At 40.3% G+C, this 27972-nt stretch overlaps 1 protein-coding gene across 2 annotated transcripts in view; it reads left to right on the top strand.

Annotated features, from left to right (window-relative positions):
• The window catches only part of LOC131524050 (galaxin-like), an 87876-nt gene that overhangs the window by 26301 nt on the left and 33603 nt on the right, over window positions 1–27972 (top strand). Inside the window, exons 4-6 of one of the 2 annotated variants that reach the window (XR_009266914.1) lie at window positions 22251–22401; window positions 23350–23474; window positions 26721–26775. The exons of the other annotated variant lie outside the window; for it this stretch is intronic. The gene's annotated coding sequence lies outside the window, so the exon portion shown is untranslated. The remainder of the gene's footprint in view (window positions 1–22250; window positions 22402–23349; window positions 23475–26720; window positions 26776–27972) is intronic. 2 annotated transcript variants of the gene reach the window in all.

Here is a 27972-nt window from a genome sequence, read left to right as displayed (position 1 = left end):
ATCAAATTTTTGGACACAAAGCACACTGGGATCTCTCTTTCTGCTCACGTGCTCTGATAATAATAGATTTGTAGGACTATAAAAAAAGTTATATCCGATTCGGTTTCATAGAACTGAATAAAAATAATATATTGATTGATATTTAATATTAATAGGCTATATTTTCTGTCCAATTTTGTGTTACTTTCAATAAACGTGGTTATTTTATTGGCTTGTGATTTTTAAATTCAGTATCATTAAAATTGAGTTAAATTAAAAAGTCTTACAAAAATGACTTAATATTATTTAATAAAATAATAAATAATTATTACAAAGCAGTTTTGGTTTCGGCCATTGATGTCACCTCTGATTCAACAACAAGGCTTCAGTTTAAGTCCAAGGCATTGGCTGCATTTTGGATTGGAGTGGAAAAGGACTACCCATTGCTGGACAGGAGAGCCCTGGCAATACTCCTTCCTTTTGCCACATCCTACCTATGTTAGATAGGGTTTTCTGCAGTTGCCTCAATCAAGACAAAATACAGATCAAAGCTGGACATTGAACATGAGCTAAGAGTGGCAGTCTCACAGCTGCATCCCCGATTTGAGAGGATCTGCAGCACAAGGCAAGCCCATCCCAGTCACTGAAAAGACTGTGGGACTAGTAAGAATAAGTCTAAATCCTGCAGTTCAAAAATGTTCATTTTTGACAACAAAGAGAAAATCTGTTGAAAACAATTAATACTGTTACATAGTTAATAATAATAATAATAAATAAATAAATGTTGAAGCTGCATGCTTTACTTGTAATGCTTCTACTATTGACTAGTTCCTTATTTATTTATTTATTTATTTTTTTCCAGTAAGTTGTCACACACCGAATTTGTGTTAATTACCATTAATGAATTACAATGTTTCAAACAAATCCTCCTGGAGGTGTGTTTGTGTGTATGTGTGGGTGTGGGGGGGGGGGCCTTCATTTTTTTTATTCTGCAAAAGGGGGGGCCGGCAGAAAAAGTTTGGGAACCACTGCTATAGTCAAACCACTGTTAAAAAAGCATCTTCTTGATCAGCATAATCTGAATAATTATAGACCCATATCTAAATTATCTTTCATCTCAAAAGTTTTGGAAAAAGTTGTTTATTCACAAATTTCATCTTACTTGAGTACTTTTAATATTTTTGATAGATTTCAGTCTGGGTTTAGAGAATTTCATAGTACTGAATCTGCCCTGGTGAAGGTTACTAATGATATTTTACTTTCCCTTGACTCTGGTTCTTGCTGTATCTTAATCATGCTTGATTTAAGTGCAGCATTTGATACAATAGATCATGACATCCTTCTTCAAAGACTTGATCAAATAGTTGGTTTTCAGGGATCTGTACTGAACTGGTTTGCTTCCTACCTTAAGGACAGATCTTTTTCAGTGAATCTGGGAAACTATTTCTCATCTCGGGCTAAAATGTCCTATGGTGTTCCACAGGGCTCTATTCTGGGTCCTCTTCTTTTCTCCTTATATATGCTTCCACTTGGTTATATTTTTCAGAAACATAAATTATCATATCATCTCTATGCCGATGATACTCAACTTTATTTTCCTATTAAAAACAATAACTGTTCTATGTCTACTCTGTTTGCATGTCTTCAGGACATTAAATACTGGATGGACTTAAATTTTTTACAGTTAAATAATGATAAAACTGAAATAATGGTGTTTGGTCCAACAGCTGTGTCAACTGGCATTGTCAAGCAGCTTGGCCCGATCATGTTAGAAACCTTGGTGTTGTCTTTGATCCTGTGTTGTCTTTTGATAAGCAGATTAGTACTGTTGTGAAAAGCAGTTTCTTTCAGTTAAGATCAATTGCTAGAATCAAGAAAATGCTTTCTATGAAGAACCTTCAAACTGTAATTCATGCGTTTATAACGTCAAGGTTAGATAACTGTAACTCACTTTATCTGGGTCTGCCTAAATCATCTTTGAACCGACTGCAATTGGTCCAAAATGCGGCAGCCAGATTATTGACTGGCACCAGAAAACGTGAGCACATTACCCCGGTTCTCGCCTCTCTACACTGGCTCCCGGTTCAGTTTCGTGTTGATTTTAAGATTTTGCTTTTTGTTTTTAAGGCTTTACATGGTTATGCTCCTCAGTATATCTGTAATCTCCTCACTCCGCATTCCACCTCTAGATCTCTTGATCGTCTAGTCAATTTCTTCTTCGGTTCCTCGTTCACATTTTAAAACGAAGGCGACTGGCTTTTGCTGTGGCAGCACCTAGGCTTTGGAACAGTCTTCCCCTCCACATTAGATCTTCTCCTTCTCTTTCTTTGTTTAAATCCGCTTTGAAAACCCATTTTTATTCTGTATGTTTTAATTCTGTTTGAGGGTGTACAATTTTATTTGTCCCTTTGTTTGTCTTGATTGGGTATGTTTTTACCTTGTTTTATATTTGTTGAACAGCACTTTGGTTGCAACTCCTGTTGTTTTAAATGTGCTTTATAAATAAATAAACTAAACTAAACTAAACTACTGCATTGTGGAAATTACCATGTATATGTGCACATCTAATCAAACAGACCTTGAATTATTTTTGATCTTGTTTGCTTTGTCCTTTCAGTCTTTTAAAGTCTTTTTTTGTATTGCTACAATATGTTGCTACAAACAAGCAATATGTTGTCTTGAGACTGATCCAGGTGAAATATCAATAAGAAGTCCTACAAAAAAAGTTTGCAGAAAGGTGCATGTTAGTACGGTAAAAACAGTTCAATGATTTGCAAAGATCACAATATAGTTTGGCTAAACATATGCGGACACCTGACCTGACCATTACACCTAACTGAGCATCCCATTAAAAGTGGGAATGCACTGAAAGTTGCTTTGTAATAACAATGTCAACCAAATGCATAAATGTGAGAATGTTAAAGTCGCTAAGTTCTTCCGTACATCCCATTAAATAATTAGCCTGAGGGAAGAAACTGTTCCTGTGTCTGGTCGTTCTGGTTCTCAGAGCTCCGTAGCGTCGACCAGACGGCAACAGTTATAATAGTTAATAATAATTAGTAGCCAAAATGTGCCCCCAAATTTTTAAACCCGTAGAGTAGTAACTTACTCGTGGTGTCTGTGGTCTTGCTGGCATCTCAGTCTTTAGGTTTTCTTGTAATCTTATGAATTTAACTTAATCCTTCATTTTTGGTAATATTTAAGCTTTCGTAGTCTCAGCTAGGTTAATTAAAATATCTCCATCAATTTCAGTCTGTTAAAACAACAGGAGTCATAAAATTATAGTTATAAAGGCAGTTATAAAGTACATACAAACAGTATTATTTTAATTCAATATACTACCTTGATAGGGACAATGGTGTCTCTTTTGAGAATTGATGATAATAGCGCTGCTGTCGTCCAGGTTCTTCACGAATGAAGTAGCGGCACGTGACCAAGCAATCAATGCAGCTCGCAGCGCCCTCTGTTGGTGAAAATAATCAATACACGAGTGCTCTGGTAACCAGCAGGCTAAAATCTTAAAGAATATCTTGAAATAAAACATCTGAGAAAAAGTCTTCAGGTGTAGTAACCATGGTATGTGTGGAATGATTAACTCTGGACCGGTAAACTGACTTAATATTGTGGCCACATTAACATCGTTTGTACTTAATTTTTCTACAATTCTGTGGCCCGTCGTCATTAATTCATTATGAAACACACAATTATGACATTACGTAGGTGTTATTTTCATAGCTTTTCAAAAAGATCGTAGTTTATTTGAAAGGTTTTGTTGTCTTACCTCAGATATTCGTGCTGCTCCACTGAGTGCCGCTGCTTGCGCTTGAATGTTTGTTTGTAACGGTTTTTCCGCGTGACCTCTGACCTCGCGCGAAACAGTTTCAGTGCTTTGCATTGCGTTACACACCAAGCCCAGAAACCCTCGACCTGGTTTAAATTGTTTTTGTTTTGTTTGTTTTTATTCTCAAAATCGAAACAATATAATCAAAATAGTAATAATAATAGTATAATAATGATAATGATAAAAACAACAACAATAATTAAACTACTAATAAAGAAAGAAAGAAAAATCTTGCTGATGAAACCTTACACAACACATAGACTTGCTTCACATTTGAAGGAGTGTTACAGAATGACATAATGGTGTTCCTCAATCATATAGGCAATAGCAAAGCTAGTATTGATCATCTATGAGTATTGATACTTACCAGCAACATAAACTAATATACGTTGATCAGGCGTGTCACACTCGTTAATATCCGACACTAACGTTACGTGATATAGCGGTGTCTCATCACTGCAGGAGAGAGAGAGATAAACACGTTTTTGTTTCATTAAGTGTTTGTGTGGTAAATGCAAGGCCATGGTCACAGCTGAGGAAAGTCAGTGCTGCAGGGAGTGTAGTGTCTTCCGTCTCTTTCTGAAGAATTACGCACAGTCTTGAAGTTTGATTCCAGAAGAAAAGACTTTATTATCTATATAGCGAGAATAAAGCCGAGATCCTTTCTGCAGAAAAGTCTCTCGATTGTCTCTGGGCTTTGGTATATATACACCAGTTTTTTAAGGCAGGTTTCCTATACATTAGAAGCCCCTCTCATGCATACCCTTCTACATTTCGCTTGCGTTGGCAAACCTATCTCTTCCTTGGGAGCTGAGACTTCCTAGACTTGTTATGGTAAAGGAAAAAGCTCCCCTATATTTTTCCAGATGTTTCCAGTTTGTACATTTTAGCCACATAGGCACTTTTAACACAGAGGCCTTTAGAACATAATAGAGGATTAAAAAGGATATATAAATGGCAAGATCAGAACCAAACGTCTCTCTCTTCACTTGACTAAGAGAGAGTAAAAGATTCTGTCTCCTTTCCCTTTTTATCATATAGAAAACAATGTTATAAGCATGAGCGTGCATTTGGTTCAGCGCTTGCCTGTGGTTGTCACAGTTATGTATATTAAAACATAAAAATACATTCAAAATATAATACATTGAATATCCCAAGAAAAATAGTTCGGATCTGTTGATCTTCAGCCCAGATACTTTGCGCATCGTAGAGGGCCATACATGGGCATAGGTTGTGCTAGTTCTTACACCCAGGATTTGGCTCTTCTTTACACCTCTTCTTCATAGTCATCAGAGTCGCTGGAACTGTCCTCCAAAGTTTGTTCATTTGAGATCAGCTTGTTTAGCAATCCTTCATAATACTCATCCAAGTTCCTTTCTGTGATTATTCGTTGGTTGTTCGGGAATTTTATCATTTCCATTTGTTTAACAGTAGCATTGACGACCAATGTTCTCAGTACTGGTAATACACAGCAAAATAATAATCCTCCCATTAGTATAGCAGCTCCTAAAAACATTCCCAGTTTAGCAATCCATGCTCCCCATGCTCCAAATTTCAAATCAAACCAATCCCATATCCGTTGGTCCCTTCCTGCATTTGCTGTAACTTCAGCTCTTAATTTTTTAATTGTAATCATCACTTCACTAAAAGCTCCTCCAGGGGCAGTATTATTGGGTATGAAAGTGCAACATTGATCTCCAAACATGATACAGACTCCTCCCTTATCAGCTAAAAGCCAATTCAGGGCCTGTCTGTTTTGCCATGTCATTCTACTTGTCGCGTGCACTTGTTCTCCTAATAGGGTCAACGCATCGTCAGTGTAATTTAATGAATCTTTGTTGGTTATAATAAATGTAATTAATCCACTCTACATTTTTGTTAGGCGTGATCCAAACAAATATTGATTCAAAACCTGCTTTCACTTCATCTCTTGCCTTAAATTCGTTAGGAATCCCTCTCGGTTGTCCAATTGCGTCTAAATATACCTTGGGGTCCGGCTCATAACCTCTTTTGATTCTGTTGTCTTCCTTGCTATCGCTTTGTTCTGTTCCCCATTGTGCCATGTTAAGTTCTTGAAGTAATCTTACTCTTACGCACATACCTTTCCATCCTACCGGTAAAGAAGGCAACACTGTCTCACCTCCACAGATCCAAAAGAAATCTGCTATTATTAGTGATTGATCTTCATAAATTTCTATAGAAGGCAAGGCAATAGTTTGATTTTCACATTCTTGAGGTGTTATTTTATTCCTTTTCTTTTTTCCAAGTGCTAAAAGTTCTGGAGCTCTAAAAGGAAGTCTAGACTTCCAAGAATTTTTCTTATCTATATACCAAACTATAGCACATTTGCCCTTGAACTTGCCTACATCTTGTGTTCCTTTCGGTTTATGAAAGCACTCATATTCTTGTTTATAATCTATGCCATACCATTTTGGAATCTCTACTTTCCTTTTTTCAATTTTTATATATTGGCCGATGTCCGAATATTGACACAAAGATCCCCAGAGTGGTCTAAAAAAATGATTTGTTAATTTAGGATTTCCTAAAAATCCTAGACATTCAGCAATACAATATGGTCTAGTGAAATCTGTCAAAGGACAAAAGTTTCTCCCAAATTCGGCACATTTTTGGTAGTCATATGGATTTGGTACGGCTATTACTTTGTTTAACGGAGATTTGGAGCATAGCAAGCAATTTTCTTTCTTTGTTTCTCTTGCAGTAAAAGCTGCCCATTGATACCATTCATTATTTTGAGCTGTTTCCCATAATTCATCATTTTGCCTAACTACTTCATCCCCCTGCATCTCATAATCTGTGTCTATATGATTTTTGATTAGCATTAGCTCTGTCGAGTTGATATCTTTACCACTGTTATCCAAAGGTTTAAAAGTTAATTGAAGGGAAGTCTGATTGCTTTCTATTGGTTGAGCTTGGAGTTGCATTATTAAGTACATTAGGCATAAGATGGTCTTCAGACACATTATCGGATTTATCCTCTTCCCTTTCCTGTTCCTCTGACAGGAAGACTGGAGCTCCTTGTGAATCATTTTCTGTGCTATCGTTTGTTTGCACTTCACCCTGCGTTTCAGGTTCCTCCTTGTCACTTTCTGCTGCACAGTCTGTCGGTCTGTTTTCCTCCCTTTCCGTCTTTTTCTTGGGAACTCTCGTGCAGTGGTTTAGATGATACCACGTTGTACTTCCCTCCACTTGTACTGCTGTCGGAGTTGCTCTCACCACTGTGTACAGGCCCTCTCTCCTCGGCTCATTCCATTTTCTCCGGAACACCCTCAGATATACTTGGTCACCTGGAACAACTAGACACGTTGTTTCCGTTTCCTCGCTGGGCTCTTTTCTTTTTTCCTGTGAATAGATAGCTTTATGTATGGCAGTTAGTTTCTTCATATATGAACGAAGTTCCATTTGTAGCTGCTCTAGAGGCGGTCCTTTGTAGGTGTAACGGGGCTGACGAGACGTGAGACATGTGGATCCATGTGCAAGCTTTTATTGGCAAGAGACGTGGTCATAACAGGCAGGGTCAAACAATGGCAAACAGGTATGGCAGGGACAAGACAAAGAGTAATCCTAGAGCAAGCAAAGGTCGGTCGACAGCGAACAGTATCCGAAGGGGCCAGGCAGAGAGATAATCCAGGGAACACGGGCTAGAATCCAAAGGGGGTGCAAACAGTGTCCGAACAGATAGACAGGGGTAAATACAGGGAACACAGACTAGAAAATAACAAACGTTCCGTAAAGCAGCTGACACTAGGGGAGTGAAAAACACAGGACAATACAGGAACAGAACAGAAACACGGAATGACACAGAAAGGGTTAATCCAGGAAACACGGGCTCTGTAAAGTTGCTACGGCTTGCGGAGCGGTAAACACATTCAATACTCGGCAGAGAGGCAGAGAAAGTCCAAGGCTTATAAAGCGTGTGTGATCAGTATGTGCGTGGGATCAGGTGTGCGTGTGATTAGTGCAATGAGTGATTGGTGACAGCAGTGATCAGTGTTGGATGATGGGAAATGGAGTCCATGTGGTGAGCGAGTGACCTCTGGTGGTGAATGGACGGAAGTGCATACCAGATTCGTGACAGAGATAGCCTGGGAACTAAGGAGAATGGAGACACAAGGAGGAGACAGAACATGCACAGACACAAGGACTGAGGTAGGGAACATAGAAAGTTTATAATTAATCTCCATAGCAGTGACTGGATAGAACGAGAGTTCATTGACGGCCTCCTTAGCCGTGACAGGACAGAACGAGAGTTCACTGACGGCCTCCATAGCCGTGACAGGACAGAACGAGAGTTCATTGACAGCCCTTCTGGCTGCGACAGGACAGGCAGAGGATTCACAGACGGCCTCCACAGCCGTGACAGGGCAGGACGAGAGTTCAGGGACGGCCTCCCTGGCCGAAACAGGACAGGACGATGAATCAAGGATGGCCTCTATGGCCGTGGCAGAGCAAGACGAGAGTTGGTGAGTGGATACCACTGACACCTCCGGAGGTTCTGCAGCGGTTGCCGCGACCTCTGGAGGTTCTACAGCGGTAACAGTCTCCTCGACCGCAACTCGACAGACCGAGAGAACATTGCAGGGCGCCACCACCATACAAGAGGCTGAGGCGAGCCCGGCCGCTTCGGAAGGTTCTGCAGCGTGTGCCGCCACCTCGGGCAGTTCTGCGGTGGTGTACGCAGCCCAAACGCAACATAAAGTGATTCCCATCAGGGGAAGTGCCTCGGACAGGGGAATATGCATAAGAACAGGAGGGTTAGTGTGAGTTGGTTTGGGGATACCAGCCGTGCGTGCAGACACCAGCGGTACATCCCTCAAACTAGACATCAAATTGGGATAGTGGAAGACTGACCTTGATGATCTGGGTGTGTCAGCCCGGACGTGACGTGACTCTGGAAGGTCAGCCGTGACGGACTGCTGTGACTCTGGAAGGTCAGCCGTGACGGACTGCTGTGACTCTGGAAGGTCAGCCGTGACGTGCTGCTGTAGCTCTGGACGAGCAGCCGTGACGTGCTGCTGTGGCTCTGGACGAGCAGCTGTGTCGTGCTGCTGTGGCTCTGGACGAGCAGCTGTGACTTGTCTTGACTTGTGAAGATCAGCTTTGACTTGGCTGGACTTGTGAAGATCAGCTTTGACTTGGCTGGACTTGTGAAGATCAGCTGTGACTTGGCTGGACTTGTGAAGATCAGCTGTGACTTGGCTGGACTTGTGAAGATCAGCTGTGACTTGGCTGGACTTGTGAAGATCAGCTGTGACTTGGCTGGACTTGTGAAGATCAGCTGTGACTTGGCTGGACTTGTGAAGATCAGCTGTGACTTGGCTTGATTCATGACGATCAACAGTGACTTGGCTTGATTCATGAAGATGAACGTTGACTTGACTTAGCTCTTTACTGGCAGCAATGACATGACGGGGTGTTGTTATGGCCGCCATTTTGTGAGCGCACGCTGATACGTCTGCCATTTCCGTCACAGACGCAGCGTCGCGTTCCTCTTCCATGACACCCACAGTAAACAAAGAGCCAGCACACCGCAAAGCATAGTCCATAAAATCCCTTAAACTAACATTAACTCTTTAACGCGTACGATCACACCGGTGTGATCAGTCTTGGCTGGTCCCTGGAGCGTACGATCACACCGGTGTGATTAGAACTTTCAGTGAGTCACGTCATCAACTGCTGAAATTCAAATCTGCTTTCTAGCGCGGAGCCAGATCAGACGCGCGAGCGCTTGTAATATTATCACTTATGCAGTGTTTTCAACCATATAATGCTTATTTAAGGTTTCAGACATTTAAATACACATAAGTACTAGCAAAGCCATACATTTATAGTTTGTAAAATATGCGCTGATGTCTATGGAAGCAACAATAATAAATCCTTACAAATATAATCTGACGACATGTTTTATTGATATCATATACACATAGTGTAAGTAACAATAAAGTTTACTCTGCTCTTCTCCCAGTTTACTGGAGACTTATTTTAACGTGTTTCGGGAGGAGAGGATGAATTTACGTGTTGTAAATCCCACAGCTGGATTCAGCGCGAGCAAACATGGCGGCGCCCATCACCCGGTATAGATCAACTAACACGATCATTATAAACGTGTTTAAACAACCAAACACATTTACTTGCACATATTTCAGAATCGGAATATCAGATATTTAATAATATAGCGAGTATGTTTGTGAATATTAATAATAAAAAAAGGAAAAACGAAATAAAAGCAATCCATGTGTCATACAGCGCTATTACGGCTGCGGTGTGTCACATGACAAGCATGACGCGTCGCCATGGAAACAATAAGGCTATAAATTCTAAAATAACGGTTGCCTAAAAAAACTCACGCCTGGGGCTCAGCTAGAATATTTTAAACTCACGTGCGAAAGGGTTAAATTTTCCCTCAGGTAACCATGACTTTATGGGTTCACTTAGTCTAAAACGGAAAATGTCCTTTAAGACAACCTCATCAAAAGGAATCCTAAACGCCAGCTCACCGAATTGAATGACGTACTCTTCAATAGATGAACTACCTTGTCGCAGATCGAGCAGCTGGTCGAATAGATCCATACCTGGCCAGGGTTCCTTGGAAAAGCCGCTGGATCCTTGTGTGGCCGAGTATTCTGTAACGGGGCTGACGAGACGTGAGACATGTGGATCCATGTGCAAGCTTTTATTGGCAAGAGACGTGGTCATAACAGGCAGGGTCAAGCAATGGCAAACAGGTATGGCAGGGACAAGACAAAGAGTAATCCTAGAGCAAGCAAAGGTCGGTCGACAGCGAACAGTATCCGAAGGGGCCAGGCAGAGAGATAATCCAGGGAACACGGGCTAGAATCCAAAGGGGGTGCAAACAGTGTCCGAACAGATAGACAGGGGTAAATACAGGGAACACAGACTAGAAAATAACAAACGTTCCGTAAAGCAGCTGACATTAGGGGAGTGAAAAACGCAGGACAATACAGGAACAGAACAGAAACACGGAATGACACAGAAAGGGTTAATCCAGGAAACACGGGCTCTGTAAAGTTGCTACGGCTTGCGGAGCGGTAAACGCATTCAATACTCGGCAGAGAGGCAGAGAAAGTCCAAGGCTTATAAAGCGTGTGTGATCAGTATGTGCGTGGGATCAGGTGTGCGTGTGATTAGTGCAATGAGTGATTGGTGACAGCTGTGATCAGTGTTGGATGATGGGAAATGGAGTCCATGTGGTGTGTGGTGTGAAAGTCCATGTGGTGAGCGAGTGACCTCTGGTGGTGAATGGACGGAAGTGCAGACCAGATTCGTGACAGTAGGGACCTCTACAATATGGCACAGGCATGGGTCGACCCGTAAGCATTTCATGCGGTGTTAAGTGCGTGGTTCGGTTAGTTTGCATGCGATAGCTCATTAGTGCTAGAGGTAAAGCATCAATCCAATTAAGTTTAGTACTTTCACATATTTTGTTTATTTTGGCCTTGATAATTCCATTCAATTTCTCTACCTGTCCTTGACTTTGAGGATGGTAAATGCAATGCATTTTTTTTTGTATGAATGCCGAACCGTTATCTGAACTTATTTCTGATGGTATCCCAAATCTAGGAATTACTTCTCTTGTTAGAAATTTGATTACTGTCCCTGCTCCTAGATCTGCTGACGGTACTGCCTCCACCCATTTGCTAAATCTGTCAACAATCACCAGCATGTATCTTTTACCTTGTACTCGCTTTATCATGTCCACGTAGTCCATGACCAGATGTTTAAAGGGCCCTTCAGGCACTGGTATATGCCCTATTGGTGTCGTTATCCCTTTTCTCACATTGTACTTTGCACAAATTTCACATGTAGACAAGAATTCATCTACCGTTGCATACAAATAAGGAGACCAATATCCTTTTGGTTTTTAATTTTTCTTACTACTTACCCCCTTGCGCAATGGTCAAAACCATGCGCATCTGCGATAAGAATATTCAAAAGTGAAATTGGTGCAACTATGTGTCCTTCATGGTGTACGCCAGATCTCTTGTGAGTCTTTTTTGGCCCCCCTTTGATGCCACATAGTTTGTTCGTAGGGACCTGCTTGTTGCTGAATTCGAATTATATCATCCAATTGAGGTTGAGGTTCTATAAATACTACAGGTGCTAATACTGCTATTTGACATCCTGAAGCCTTTTTTGCCTGTAAATCTGCTGCATTGTTTCCTTTAATGACATAATTATTTCCTTTTTTGTGTGCTTGACATTTGATTATTGCTAATCTTTTCGGTACCATCATAGCAGAAATGAATTGCCCTATTTGCTCACCATGTTGGATGGGAGTCCCATCACTCTTTTTGAAACCTCTTTGTTTCCACACGGCACCAAACAGGTGACATACACCATGAGCATATGCTGAATCAGTGAAAATGTTAGCAGTTTGTCCTTGTGCTAACTGACATGCAGCTGTAAGAGCTTTTAATTCAGCTAATTGAGCAGAACAAGGTTGTACACAATGCTGTGATATTACTGGTACAAATTCTTTCTTGTTCTTCTTCACTACTGAATATCCTATGATTTCCTTCATGGTCTCTAAAGCTAGATCCATCTACAAAGTAAGTGACTTCTGCTTCAGGAATGGGTGTTGACTCAAGATCTGGTCTTAATCTGGTAAATGCCAATGACTCATTCACACAATCATGAGGTTTTCCTTCAAAAGACAAAGGGATCAAGTCTGCTGGATTGACTGTATGACATCGCTTAATAGTTACGTCTGGATACGTAAGCAATGAGGAGTAAGCCAAAATTCGAGCCTGTGTTAAAACAAATTTCCCTTGTTCTAATAGTTCTACAGTTTTGTGATGAGTGTAAATGGTTAGTGGGTACCCCATAGTTATTGTGGATGCTTTTTCATAAGCATAATATACTGCCGCTAGGCCCTGTTGGTAACATGGAGGATATCCTTGAGCCACATTATCCAGCTTTGTGCTGTAATAAGCTATTGGCTGCTTTTTCCTCCCACTGCAAGTCTCTTGCATTAGTACAGCTGATGCATAACCATCAGCTCTATTGGTCACATACAGATGAAACATTTTATTATAATTTGCTGTTCCTAGTGCAGGTGCCTGTTGTAATTCTTTTTTCATCGTTTCAAATGCCAGTAGTGCATCTGTATTCTATATTAAAGGATTGCTTAGATGCTGAATTCCTGCCTGTTTCATCATTTCTCTCAATGGTCCTGTTTTTACTGCATAGTCTTCTATCCAGTCTGAACTAAAGCCAGTCATTCCTAGAAAAGTCATCATTTGTCCTACTGTTTGAGGCATTGGCGTTTTACTTATGCCTTCTAATTGAGTGGGTGCTATAGCTCGAGTGCCATATGCAATCAATCTTCCTAAGTATTCAACTTGAGGTTGACAATACTGTATTTTGTTTTTGGACACTTTGTGTCCTCCTTGCACCAATTTTGTTAAGACTTTAATGGAATCACTGTGACATTGTTCTAACGTAGATGCAGAAACGAGTAAATCATCCATGTACTGTATTAGCGTTCCGTCTATTACAAGATCTTCTAAATCGGCCTTTAGCACTTGATTGAATAAATGAGCCGAATGTTTGTATCCCTGAGGAATTCTTGTATAGCTATATTTTTTACCTGCATATGTAAATGCAAACAGGTATCTACTCTCCTCTGCTAATGGCACACTAAAGTAGGCAGAGCAGAGATCAATTACGGTAAAGTATTTGGCATTAGGAGGGACGTTCGTTAGTAACGTATGTGGGTTTGGCACATCAGCTGGCAAATCTTCAACTATTTCATTGCTCGTAAATCATGAACAAGACGCCATCGGTTTTTGTCTGCTTTTAGTATAGGCATAATTGGAGTATTACAGTAACAGCAACTAGACATACTCCTGCCTTCACTAAACCTTCAATATTGTCTTTTGTGCCTGCCTCAGCTTCTGGTTTTAAAGGATATTGTGCTTTGGTTTGAGTTGAACTCTTACTGGATTAGCTGATTTTATTAATCCTACATCAGTATCATGTTGTGACCACAATTCAGTTGGTACCTGTCTCTCCATTTCTCTAAACAATTCAGTTTCAGTATTGTTTAGTAATTCAGATGTTGTGGTCATTTGTGTCAAATTCTTTTGACTGATTTCTACTTCCTGTGGAATACCTAGCAAACTGGTTGCACACAAAATTTTGATGTAATTTTTGTCAGCTGAATGAAAAATCAACGGATGTTCTGTTGATTCCCATTTGCTTTTTCCTGCTTCTTTCATCATTGGTCCTAAATCTTTTGTTTCCCAGTTTTTTCTTACATATATTGCAATATGTGGGACAGAATCAGTTACATTGAACCATTTTTCCACAAATTCACTGTTTGGAATATTTAAAGCCGCCCCTTGTTTACCTACTATGATATACTCAGAGACTGTTTCAACTTTTTTACCTTTTGTTTCTTCTTGCCATTTTTGTTCTATTTTTTCATCTCTATCTGGATCATAGATCATTGTACAATGCTTCAGGAATCTGTGCTTCAATAAATTTTCCCCATTTGTTTACTGTCTGTCTCGCATCTTGTTCTATCTGTCCTATCCAATAGACATTTGCTTTTGGCTCTGCAACCACCATTTGTGTTTCTGTTTCTATTGCATCGATAAATATTCCTTCTGAAGAACACCAAATTTGTAACCCCAATTTGCATAATGCTTCTCTTCCTAACAAGTTGATAGGAGTTTGATTTGATACAAGAATGGGCATTGTGATACTTTGATTTTTTTGTTTGTAGACACACTGGAGCTGTCATCGGAATTAATTCCAGGCACAAAAGACAATTAATTAACTTACCAAGCCTTTCGATCCACAAGAACTGGAAGCTGCAATGAACATGCTGAAACCTGGGAAAGCAGCAGGAACCGACGAAGTACTGACGGAAATGATACAGCACCTGGGACCTAAAGCAAAGACCTGGCTCCTAGAAATGTTGAACTCATGCATGGCAGAGAAAATAATCCCACCGGCATGGAGAAAGGCCAAGATAGTTGCAATTCTCAAACCTGGAAAGGATCCATCATCCCCAAAGAGCTACAGACCAATCTCACTCCTCTGCATCACCTACAAGCTCTATGAGAGGCTATTACTCCAACGCCTTATGCCAGTTATAGACTCTAAGCTCACTAAAGATCAAGCTGGTTTCCGTCCCGGTCGCTCCTGTGCTGGGCAGCTATTAAACCTCACCCAACACATTGAGGATGGTTTTGAGTGTAAACTCATCACTGGAGCAGCTTTCATAGATCTTACTGCTGCCTACGATACTGTCCAGCACCGCACCATGATTAGGAAACTTTTTGACATGACTGGTGATCTTGACCTGTGTCAAATCATCAAAAGCCTCCTCAACAACAGGCGCTTCTTTGTCCAATTAAATGACAAGAAGAGTAAATGGAAAGCCCAAAAGAACGGCCTACCACAAGGCAGTGTACTGGCCCCCCTCCTCTTCAACATCTATACTAATGACCAACCACTTCACTCACAATGCCGTCGTTTTATTTATGCGGACGATCTCTGCATCACCACCCAACAGGAGAACTTCCAGAAGATTGAGCCTATCCTGGAAAGTGCCCTCCAAGAGATGACAACCTACTACAAAAACAACCACCTGAAACCCAACCCATCAAAAACCCAACTATGCAGTTTCCACCTCAAAAATCGAGATGCGAAAAAAGAACTGAGCGTCTCATGGGATGGCTACAAACTCTCCAACCACCCTCACCCTGTGTACCTGGGAGTCACACTCGACAGGACTCTCTCTTTCAAAACTCACCTCCAGAACACCAAAGCCAAGATCAACACTCGCAATAACATCCTGCGGAAACTGGTCAACTCAAAATGGGGTGCCGACCCACCAACCATCCGTGCAACTGCCTTAGCCCTGTGCTTCTCCACAGCCGAACACGCTGGCGTGCTCAAGCTGGAGCCGCTCCCACCATACCAAACTGATTGACACTGCCCTCAACGACACCTGCCGCATTATCACGGGATGTATAAAGACAACGTCAGTCCGTGCCTCTACGCTCTAGCTGGCATTGCCCCCCTACATCAGGCGATCCATCATCGCCCAAGGCGAGCGGAGAGCACAGGAGTTTGACACCAGGCACCCCTGCACGGACACATAGCACCCCACCCGTCTGAAATCGAGAGCCAGTTTCCTGCTGACAGTCCCTCCTCTCCAGACAACCAAAGAAATAGCAAGGACCAACATTTGGAAAGATGATTGGAACCAGCTAATTATACGAGCTCAGGATTGGATGGAGAGAGGAATCACCCCGACTGAATGTCTCGCCAGCGGGCACGATCTCCCATGGCTAACCTGGAAGACCCTCAACAGACTACGAGTGGAACAGGGGAGGTGCAAAGCACTTATGAAAACATGGAACCACCAGACAGACGACACATGTAGCTGTGGAGCAGTTCAGACAATGTCCCACCTACTGGAGTGTGAAAACGCCCCCCAGTGCAGCCCCCAGGACCTGGCTGAACCGACCCCATCAGCTGTGACCTGCGCTAGATACTGGCAGAACGACATCTGAAATTGCAACGGACTCGAAAAGAAGATCGGAATTAATTGCATTTGTCCCGAGAATCCTACTGTCTTTGTGAATTTTCCAGACAAGGGGAGATGTGAAGCAAATTTTGAATTTAAACAAGTAAAAATTGCTCCTGTGTCTAGCATCATAGGTGTGTTTTTACCTTCTATTTTAATTTGCATAATAGGCTCTTGATCTGCTTTGGTTGTTAACATTGGTAACTGGTTCTCCCCTGTAGAATTCTCTGGGCACCCCTAGTATCCCTGATTTGGTCCCCTCCACGGATTAACAGGGCCTTCTCCTGTACCTCGATCGGACTGCTGCCAGCCTTCTTCTCTGCCCCCTCGAGGGTACTGTTGGTATGACAAGGTGGGACAATTATATCTGATATGTCCGGGCTGGTTGCACACCCAGCACAAATCCGGAGGCCCAGTATTAGGTCTGCCCCTTCCTCTCTGGCCTCTCTGTGTTGGTCTTTTTCTCCATCCCATTGGAGCTGGCTGTTGGGGGTAAACATTAATTATGGGTACAGGAAGCTGGTGTGTGTTTGGTGGGCCTGCTGCAGATGGGTTTGCCTGAACAGTTGGTTGCGGAGCACTTACAGGAGACATAACTGTCATTTGTTCCTCTCCCTCTTTCACCATCGGAGCTTGAATTTTTATTTTATTTTTCTTTGTCAGCTCTTCAAGCTGTAGTTGAGTTAGCTTGCGTTGTAGCTCTTTCTCTTGGGTCTTGAGCTTTAGTTCATTCTTTCTGTGTTGCTCCACTGCATGTGTCACATGATCACAAAATTCTTTATGAGTTTTTGAGTTCAAGCCAACAACGTCTTCTAGCCTGCTTTTTACGGCTGGAGGCATAGCTTCAATCACAGCTTGTCTGAATAGTGTGGCCATTAACGGGTCTCCCTCAGGATTTATTTCAGTCTCTTGTTTCCAGTTTTTCAACTGTCTCTGGACCTATGTGGTTGGATTTTCTTTATCACCCAATTCTCGTCCCTTTAATGACTTAGGATCCAGTCTGATCGGATACTCAAGTCTCAATGCTTGCCACACTGCTGGATGAAATGCATCAAAAACAATCCCATCCATATTGTGAGAGTTCACCGCTCTGTCTAGAGTGGCTGCTTGCAAAATTTCATCCATCTTTGCTCCTCCTATAATTTTGGCCAGCAATGCTTTAATGTCCCCCACAGCCAAAAGTTTACCCGTCGTTTCCTCCTCAAACACCCTGATCCATTTCCCAGCACCCGCATGTATAGCGGGAAGGCGAGCAATCAGTCCTTCGAGGTCCTGAGGAGCCCACGGCACATATTGTCCCTGTGCACCTTTAATTAAAATCGGAAGCTGTGCAGCCAGTGGTCTAAGTGTTCCTTTTTCTCTTCCCTGTTGCCATTTTCTTGTATCAAATATCTCTCCTTCAACATTAATTTCCTCATTGCTGTCGAACAGCTTAATTCTCCGTCTCTCCAATTCATTTTCTTGTTGAATTTTCTTGCCTGATTCTCTAATTTTTTGACCCATTTCTTGTTCAATCATTTCTACTTGTGCTTTAATTTCACAATCTTTTCTCCTTAATCTTTCTAACACTTCCTCATATCTCGTTTTATCTTCCTGGTCTGATTTCATCGTTTCTAAGGCTATTCAGGCTTGCTTGTAACAATCCATAGTCAGATATTTTTCACTGTCCTTTTTCTGTTCTCTACTCCCTGCTTTTACATCTGGTTCAAATTCAACTTGACCTTCGACCTCTATTCCTCCCAACACATCAACTTTTCCCTTGAGAATCGGTAATAGTTTTTCTCCTGACGGATAAGGAGGAGGTTGAGAAAATAGCATCTCTTTTTTGCATGTTTCTCTGTCTGCCTCCTTCAAAATTTTCCTGGCCTGTTTTATACTTTTTAACGTGTTCTCCTTCTTTTTTAAACATAGCTAACACCTCTTTTTCTTTTTCTCTTTTTCCTTCTCTTTTTTCACGCTTCTTATTGATACAGTTAGTTTTGTAATTCTTTATCAGAGTTTCCATTTCCTCACACAACGCTACATCAAACGTCCCTTCCTTTGGCCATTTTGTAATTTTATTCTTTGTTCTCTTTTGCCATTTGTCTGAGATTTTATTTATCATGTCCTTACACAGAGGATATTTCAATCCTAATATCTCTACCGGAGTGGCTGCCATATTTTCTCCTCCGATCCTTCTGTCCTATTTTTTATTCTATTTATTTTATATAAATGTTACCACTATTTTTAAATTAATTTTAGTATCTTGCCTCTTGTCTTAGTGTTTTCTATCTGATGCATGAACACTTTCTTTATATATTTTTTTTTCAACTTTATTTTATGATCACACAGTATTCATAAAATCTTTAATAATTATTTATTTATTTTTCTATTAACTATTGCCTCTTCTGTTTTATCTAGTGTGCACTTATTATTTTTAATGTTCTTCATTTCAACTTCCTATCTTAATCACTCCTCCTCCACAGCACTGCTCTCAGAAAGTTTTCTCTCCCTCCTGATCTTTTCTCACACAGACACCCAACATAAGATCTTATAACACATCTGAATTCAATCTTTATTGACCCTATTCCTAGAAACATTCATACCACTAAGTCCCTTTATTTTCATTTACTCTTTATTTATTTATTTGAGAGCTCATTCCTTCATACAGCATCCTTTTATTTATAAGGACTTCCTCACACAAATTATCCCTTTATTTCATAGGGCTTATCAATCGTTCATCCCTTTTGGGTGTGTCAAGAGCTGCGGCCCTTCTCCACTTGGGAAAAAGGCACACTTCTCTCCCCAAACCCAATCGGAATTTATTCGTTTTCTCATTCACTCTCAGTCTTTCACACCCACACGCATTCGAACACGGACACAGTTTCAAACATTCTTCAAAACAAAACAACAAGACAAAGCTTTTTTTCTCTCTCGAGTATTCACCTGCTCCAGAATACTGGTTTTCTCACTGCAACCCCTCTTTATTCTCTCTTTCTCAGTAAAAAAACAAGACTCTGCCAGGAATTTTCATGCCTACCTAAGCTGACCTCTGACCTTAATCAGAGCGGTATCCGTAGGTCTCGTGCGCTCACTCCCTCACATAGGCCCAGATTTAATAAACATACTCCATTGCTAGCAATGTATGTCTGCCTACACCATCCAGTTTCAATTTAGGCTACTTATCAAGGCCATAAACAATAAACTAGATAAATGCATGCAGTTATTTCTTCTAGAATAAAACTCCCTTTTGTTCTTTTCTTTAAATTTAGAATTTTGGAAGAGCAAAATTTAAGTGTCTTACCACTCAGAGCAGACTGGCAAACATCACAAAATTATATAAGCAAAAATGCTTACCTGTGGCCACTTTTTTGTGCTGTTCGTCAAAATTCTGCTCCAAGCGGTCGTCCACTCTGCTGCTCTGTTCCGATCCTGTTTGTGACGGCAAATGTAGTGTCTTCCGTCTCTTTCTGAAGAATTACGCACAGTCTTGAAGTTTGATTCCAGAAGAAAAGACTTTATTATCTATATAGCGAGAATAAAGCCGAGAACCTTTCTGCAGAAAAGTCTCTCGATTGTCTCTGGGCTTTGGTATATATACACCAGTTTTTTAAGGCGGGTTTCCTATACATTAGAAGCCCCTCTCATGCATACCCTTCTACATTTCGCTTGCGTTTGCAAACCTATCTCTTCCTTGGGAGCTGAGACTTCCTAGACTTGTTATGGTAAAGGAAAAAGCTCCCCTATATTTTTCCAGTTGTTTCCTGTTTGTACATTTTAGCCACATAGGCACTTTTAACACAGAGGCCTTTAGAACATAATAGAGGATTAAAAAGGATATATAAATGGCAAGATTCACCTTGATTATACTTGATTAATTCAGATCATTAACAATAAAAATCTTCTTCAGGAGTTAGATACATACTGGGCTTTAGTGGAGAATGTGACCCCCACACTTGATGTGTAGTGTCTGACTCTGCACCCAGGCTGAGGCTTGCTCTCTGAACCCATATGTGCTACAGATAACCTCAGACAGGAGCACAGACCTCTCCAGGCCAGCAGACATCATAACTAAATCATAACAAATGTTATTTCATAGCACTGTTAATACCCAACTAAAAACACAACATTACAACTGTTAATTAACACACACATACATACATACATACACACACACATATATATATATATATATATATATGTGCACCAAACATATACTACCGAAAGAAAAATATACCGTCGAACCCATTTAAAAACATTTAACAATCTTTCAGTCTGGGTATCACACTAATGTGTTGTTGAAGTGTGTTAAATCGTGAATGCTATGCTAGATACATGCCAACCGCCTGATCTTGTTGATCCTCTGGAGGGATCTGGAAAGAGTGCAGGTGTAGTGGAAGACAAGACAGTGCTGTGTTCTCGTGGAGCCTGTGGTGACCTGCAGTATTCCTCTCTCAGACAGCATATGCTGGGAGAAGCAAGCAAAAGTTTAGATCACATTCTCTGCTGACCATACTTTTCCACTCGGCCTCCATCACATCTGCATCTCCGTTAGCTGCAGTCCAGTAGAGGTGGTTCCTAACAGCTGGCCTCCACAGCTTCATATCTTCACACTCCCATCTTCCAAAGCCTTAAACACACCACATGACAAAAAATTACCAATTAGCTGTGCAAACAATGTTACTAAGCTGTCACTAGACTTAATGGTTATAATATTAGCAAACTGAGGTTAACTTACCAGCTATGTCTTCTCATATAGTAACGTTTTTATACGGTTTTTAAAAATATAACGATATTGCTAACGCTTACAAGCTAGCTGTGGTGCTTTACAACAACTTATATACATCTCGTTGCGTCTCATTATTTAAATAATTAGAAAATGTTAAAAAGCAAGTCTTACGGTGCACAGTTGACATTTTCGTGGAGCAGCAACTCTGACGGATCCGTGAGCATCATGTCTCCGCCGGCGGCCGAACAACAGTCTGACCGGTATCCGATGAAGCTGCTGTGTGCACCGAAGAAACCGCAACAGCTCGGAGTCTCACTCGCTTCTTGCTTTGATATCCCATGCTGAACTGCATCATATCATCATATTATCGGGATGATAATCTTCCGGTATATAGTGATCGCTAAATTACACACCACCGTTTGAAGCAGATGCAGTCTCTTCAGCTGCACAAATGCACAGAGGCCTGGAAGATACCGTCCTATTTCTTGTCAGGAAACCTTGTGGACTCGATGTCCTGACAGGCTGGAGTTTTGTGCAACCTCCACAAACACAATAATTTACCATGACGATGATAAACCGAAAACAATAACTACCTAACTGACTCGCGCCCGCTCCACTGAACACCAGCAGAGCGTGGTACACGACTCCCTCTCGTGACGTAATATGACGCGATGTTGAAAAAAAGCGCTTTTTCAGAACGGTCAAGGAATGCATCACTTTTTCTTCTAAATTTGTGCCCTCACGCCTTGTAAAACATTTAAACATTGTGCACTTTAATCGGTTAAGTAAAGAGTAATTCACCTCAGGAAAACGCACTGCTGGGGATGTCACTCGAAGGGGAGTCAGGTGTGCGCACGGTGGGCACAGACCCGGCTTATATATGCCCGCTGCCCTGTTCGCGGGCTTGGCACGCGACTAAGAATTTAAATATTGAGAGAAAAGTTTATTTATTTATTTTTTAAAATGTATGTACAATTATATAATGACACACTGCCTTAACTTGGTATTAAACGTCAAAAAACATAGGGTTTTCAAATAGTGTGGTGTTTGTGTTTTCATACTATATTCAAAGCAATGGTGTTACCAAAAAATATAACAGTCGTATCTATTTTTTTTGTACTACTTTCTTTACCTCCCAGTTTGAGTCCCTCTAAATATAGTTGAGCAACCCCATAGGTGGCGATGTACGCACGCGAGTCGCCAATGAGCCAATGGATGAAGAAGAGCCAGTCTTGCATTTAGCCACGCGATTTCTTCACTCACTGTGTATGGTACTTTAATGGTTGAGAGGTAAGCATAGTATGATAGGTGGAAATGTATAGTTTTATGATAGTGTATTTGTCATTGGTGGGATTGTTGTAACATTTTTAAAAGTGAACTAATTTTAAACCGTTTTACTCGACCATATGTTGTAGCTCCGCGTTTTGCAACCAACCGCGGTGCGTAAGCAACATAACATTTTATCCCAAATCAACTCTAATACACGTAAATGCATAGCAAAATTCTTAATTTAAAGAATATATTTGTTTTATAAAATTTTAGAAATTTAAATGCATGCAATACTATAAATGCATTAAATTCCAAACCCATGTGACCTAAAGGCATCAAAGCATGTGCAAATTAAGAAAGTTATTCACTAAGACTTATGCAATATAGAGAATATTATTCAGAATAATAATAATATTTATTGCATTTTGCTATGAAAGGGACATTTTCTTGAATATTTCTTAATGAAGACATTAAAGGGATAATTCTTTAAAAAATAAAAAAAATAAAAACTAGCATCCTGCATCTCTGATTTGCCAGATTCATCATAGCGTGCAAATTAATAAATAAATAAAAACTAGAATCCTACATCATAACATGCTAATAATTCCTATAGTAACATGTTTGTAGTTCCTGTAGCTCAGTGGTAGAGCATTGCGGTAGCTGCTCAAAAGGTTGTGGGTTCAATTCCCAGGGGATACACATACTGATTAAAAAAAAAAATAGTATAGCCTGAATAATGGTTTTGGATAAAAGCGTCTAAATGCGTAAATGTAATAAATAAATAAAAAGACGCTCTCGAGATACTGTTGGCTCTTAAAAGAGCCTTTGTGTGTGATAATGTCATATAGTTATAATTTGCTTTGATTTATAGGGATTAAACTAATAAACTACTTTGACTAGTGACTTTACCATTTGTTTTAATAATGTTTATTTACAGTGTAATTTATTCTGCTTACCTGACTCATGCAGAATTCTGTCCTGATGTTTGGCTGCGGTCCCTCCATCATCCACTCTTCAGCAACTGGTCTTTTTATGGAGGCCACCATGATCGATACAGATCTAGTTGTCTCGTCTCCCACAAACTCCATTTTCAGGTATGTTTTTTCTTTGTTGTTGTTTTTTCAACAACATTGACTGCATTTTTGCATGCCAAAACCTAGGGCTGCATGATATTGAAGAAAAATGCATTATGCGATTGCGATAACTTGTAAAATAATTAAATAATGCTTAAAGTGTGTAAAGTAAACAAATTATATGTAGGTATATTTAAAATCTGAAAACTCTATAACTCACGTTAATGTTTCACATTCTTTTTGTGAGAAGAAAGCATGCCCACAACTTCTGAACAGCTGTGCTTACTGTAGCATTACATAAAAAGTGCCATTTTAACTAGTGTAAACCAGGGGGTTTATGGTTTCAGGGAGGCCCAAATTAGGTTTATTTAACAGCAGAAACTAACTAATCAAATGTAAAAATTTAACACTGCTTAGTCTTCACTATATGAATTAAATACACACTGATTCTCATTAAAGCTACAAAAGATATTCAGTCATGAGTAGTGAGAGATTTTCTCTTTGTGATTCATATTAAGCACACAGAAGGAAGCAGGTTTATTTAGTTGCTGTAACTTTAAGTGCTTCAATATTTTGTTACACGCACACTTTCTGAACTGTTTGGTCCACGTAACCGACGTAACTGACTGTGATTATGTGAATACTCACTAAGACAGGAATTTTGACCATTTTGGGTAGGACTGCACAATATATCAAAATTTCAAATGTACATATCGCAGTATGCCTATTGCAACAGCTTGCATGACTTTAATACTTCAAAAGATTAAAAAAAGTCCAAAAAAGATTTAGGTCGACACATACAGCAGAGAGTAGATTGGACACATGACTGTTACATACATGTGACATGCTTAATGTTATTAATGCAGTAAGCAAAGTAATCACATGCACAGAAAGCCACCTCTGATTAAAAAGTTAAGAAAGAGAGCCCACGTGTAACAATATTTTGGATCCGTGCAGCTCTTAAAATAACATCAGTCTGTTAAACCTGCTTCTGTCTGTGTGCTTAATGTTAATTAATAAAAGACAGAGAAAATCACTCACTGTCTATGCCTGAATGTCTTTTGTAGCTTTAATAAGAATCTGTGGTCTGTGTGGGTCCTAATGCCCCAGTATAGTGACGGGGACACTATACTGTCAAAAAGCTCCGTCTTTCGGATGAGACGTTAAAACCAAGGTCCTGACTCTCTGTGGTCATTAAAAATCCCATGGCACTTCTCGTAAAGAGTAGGGGTGTAACCCCAGTGTCCCGGCCAAATTCCCTCCACTGGCCCTTGTCAATCATGGCCTCCTAATAATCCCCATCCACTTGATTGGCTCTATGACTCTCTCTCCTCTCCACCTGTAGCTGGTGTGTGGTGAGCGCACTGGCGCCGTTGTCCTGTGGCTGCCGTCGCATCATCCAAGTGGATGCTGCACACTGGTGGTGGTTGAGGAGTGAACATGTAACGTGAAATTACAGAAGAAAGCCTGGATTTACAACCATTCACTTTTATCTTATGTTAACAGTAGTAGCCTAGTTTGCATACCTGAAAAAAATAATGTCTGTCGTTTAACATTTTTAATATCATAAATTGTTAGCAAATATTACTGAATTGTCTCATCATGTTTAGCTGCTTACATTTCACCTCAGCTCGCATTCAAGTGTCGTGCAGCTTAGCTCTGTGAACGGTAAATCCCACCTTCTACACTTTGATTGGCTATTTCAAACATTTTGACACTGACGAGCGCTTTTGAGCCGCTGCACTGAGCCGGAGCACAAAATTAAATTAATTAGAATATTTAACTCAAGTGGGCAGCTCGGGCCGTTCGTCTGAGCCGATGGACCAAATGTAGGCTACATTTACTATAATTCATTCTTTATATATTTTCGGAATGGGCCGGCCCACATTGTACAGCAGCCCACCGGGAAAACAAATCGTGCAGACGATAAAAAGCCATCATATAATGGCATGTAAAAACTTTTTTTATATAAATTTTTATATTATTTTATTTATTTATTTATATAAATATAAATATAAATCTGACCGGCCCACATTAAAGAAAATGGTCTGGCCCCTCTGGCATTTGCCAGAATTGCCAGATGGCCAATCCGCCCCTGCCCACATGATTGTAAAGCGCTTTGGGTGTACAGCAATACACAAAGCACTATATAAATGCATCATTCGTTCATTCATTCATTCAGTGTGCATTTAATTCATACAGTGAAGACTAAGCAGTGGGTTTTTTTCACATTTGATTATTCAGTTTGTGTTGATAAACCTAATATAGGCCTACCTGAAACCTTAAACCCCCACTTTGCACTAATTTCAAAATGACAGTAACTTTTTGTTATGCTACAGTAAAACACTACTTATCACTTTCAGAACATGCAAGGATGCTTTCTTTGTCAGATTAGAATGTGAAACATGTATATTGGTTATAATTTGAAATATTTTAAATATAATTTAACTTTATAGTACACTCCTTGAAGGGGTCATAAACTGAGAAACTAAAATCTTTTGACATATAAGAGGCCATTGTTTAAGAACTCAAAACTGTCTTGTTAGTCTAAAAACAGTTTATATTTTTATTTATTTTAATTTGGTCCTTTATTCACTTAATTTTACCGCAGATTTGTTTACAAACAAGGCACAATTCGACACAGGATTTTTTAGAAAGATTGAAACTAAAAGATGATGCTGTCTTTTTTTAAGCTTTTCTGAAGCTTATTTTTTGCTATAATCCAAAAGACTATGGGGTCATTCCGTGTCAACTCAACCAGAGGTCCCTGGCTCAATTTTTTATTTACATTTTTTCTGAAGAGAGATAAATTTAAGTTTATTTATTGAATAATCCACATTTTTGTAGGGGGGTGAAAATGGCAATTTTCACCTAATATTTGGAGCCAAATTACAGGAGGGTAAAAATGACTTTAGAAAGCTGGCTGCATCTTTATATTATGTTTACACAGAGATTGTATGTATTAGTAAAATCTGTTGATTTTAGCAATTTTTGTTCCATTATAGGCCAACAGTGACCGTTCAAAAATGTTTGTTCCTCAGTTCCTTATGTTGTTGGTTTGTTGCAGTTCAGCATAGCAAACTTTGGTTGATATGAGTGTTTGTTTTTGTTTTTTCAATTTCTGTACCTGAAAACTACTGTTAATACCTACCTGAAAAGCGCTGTTTATTTTATTTGTTTGTTTGCTTTGTATTTATTTGTGCTACTGATTGTAGTTTGATTATTTGTACTTGTTTGACAATGGCCCTTTTTTTTCTCTGTACATAGCACATACCGAACTCTATCGAAGCTGGGCTCTTAATACCGTGATGTAAACCAAAATGTGAGTAATTTGAACCATTACACCCCTAGTACATACAGTGGGGCAAAAAAGTATTTAGTCAGCCACCAATTGTGCAAGTTCTCCCACTTAAAAAGATGAGAGAGGCCTGTAATTTTCATCATAGGTATACCTCAACTATGAGATACAAAATGAGAAGAAAAAAAAAAAAATCCAGAAAATCACATTGTAGGATTTTTAAAGAATTTATTTGCAAATTATGGTGGAAAATAAGTATTTGGTCAATAACAAAATTTCATCTCAATACTTTGTTATATACCCTTTGTTGGCAATGACAGAGGTCAAACGTTTTCTGTAAGTCTTCAGAAGGTTTTCACACACTGTTGCTGGTATTTTGGCCCATTCCTCCATGCAGATCTCCTAGAGCAGTAATGTTTTGGGGCTATCGCTGGGCAACACGGACTCCAAAGATTTTCGATGGGGTTGAGATCTGGAGACTGGCTAGGCCACTCCAGGACCTTGAAATGCTTCTTACGAAGCCACTCCTTCGTTGCCCGGGCGGTGTGTTTGGGATCATTGTCATGCTGAAAGACCCAGCCACGTTTCATCTTCAATGCCCTTGCTGATGGAAGGAGGTTTTCACTCAAAATCTCATGATACATGGCCCCATTCATTCTTTCGTTTACACGGATCAGTCGTCCTGGTCCCTTTGCAGAAAAACAGCCCCAAAGCATAATGTTTCCACCCCCATGCTTCACAGTAGGTATGGTGTTCTTTGGATGTAACTCAGCATTCTTTCTCCTGCAAACACGACAAGTTGAGTTTTTACCAAAAAGTTCTATTTTGGTTTCATCTGATTCTCCCAATCCTCTTCTGGATCATCCAAATGCTCTCTAGCAAACTTCAGACGGGCCTGGACATGTACTGGCTTAAGCAGGGGGACACGTCTGGCACTGCAGGATTTGAGTCCCTGGCGGCACAGTGTGTTACTGATGGTAGCCTTTGTTACTTTGGTCCCAGCTCTCTGCAGGTCATTCACTAGGTCCCCCGTGTGGTTCTGGGATTTTTTGCTCACAGAACTGAGATCTTGCGTGGAGCCCCAGATCGAGGGGGATTATCAGTGGTCTTGTATGTCTTCCATTTTCTAATAATTGCTCCCACAGTTGATTTCTTCACACCAAGCTGCTTACCTATTGCAGATTCAGTCTTCCCAGCCTGGTGCAGGTCTACAATTTTGTT

This window comes from Onychostoma macrolepis, chromosome 18 (genome assembly GCF_012432095.1).
Source record: "Onychostoma macrolepis isolate SWU-2019 chromosome 18, ASM1243209v1, whole genome shotgun sequence".
Lineage (NCBI taxonomy): Eukaryota > Metazoa > Chordata > Actinopteri > Cypriniformes > Cyprinidae > Onychostoma > Onychostoma macrolepis.
Note: the sequence above shows the minus strand (reverse complement) of the source record. Positions and strands in the feature narration are given on the sequence as shown.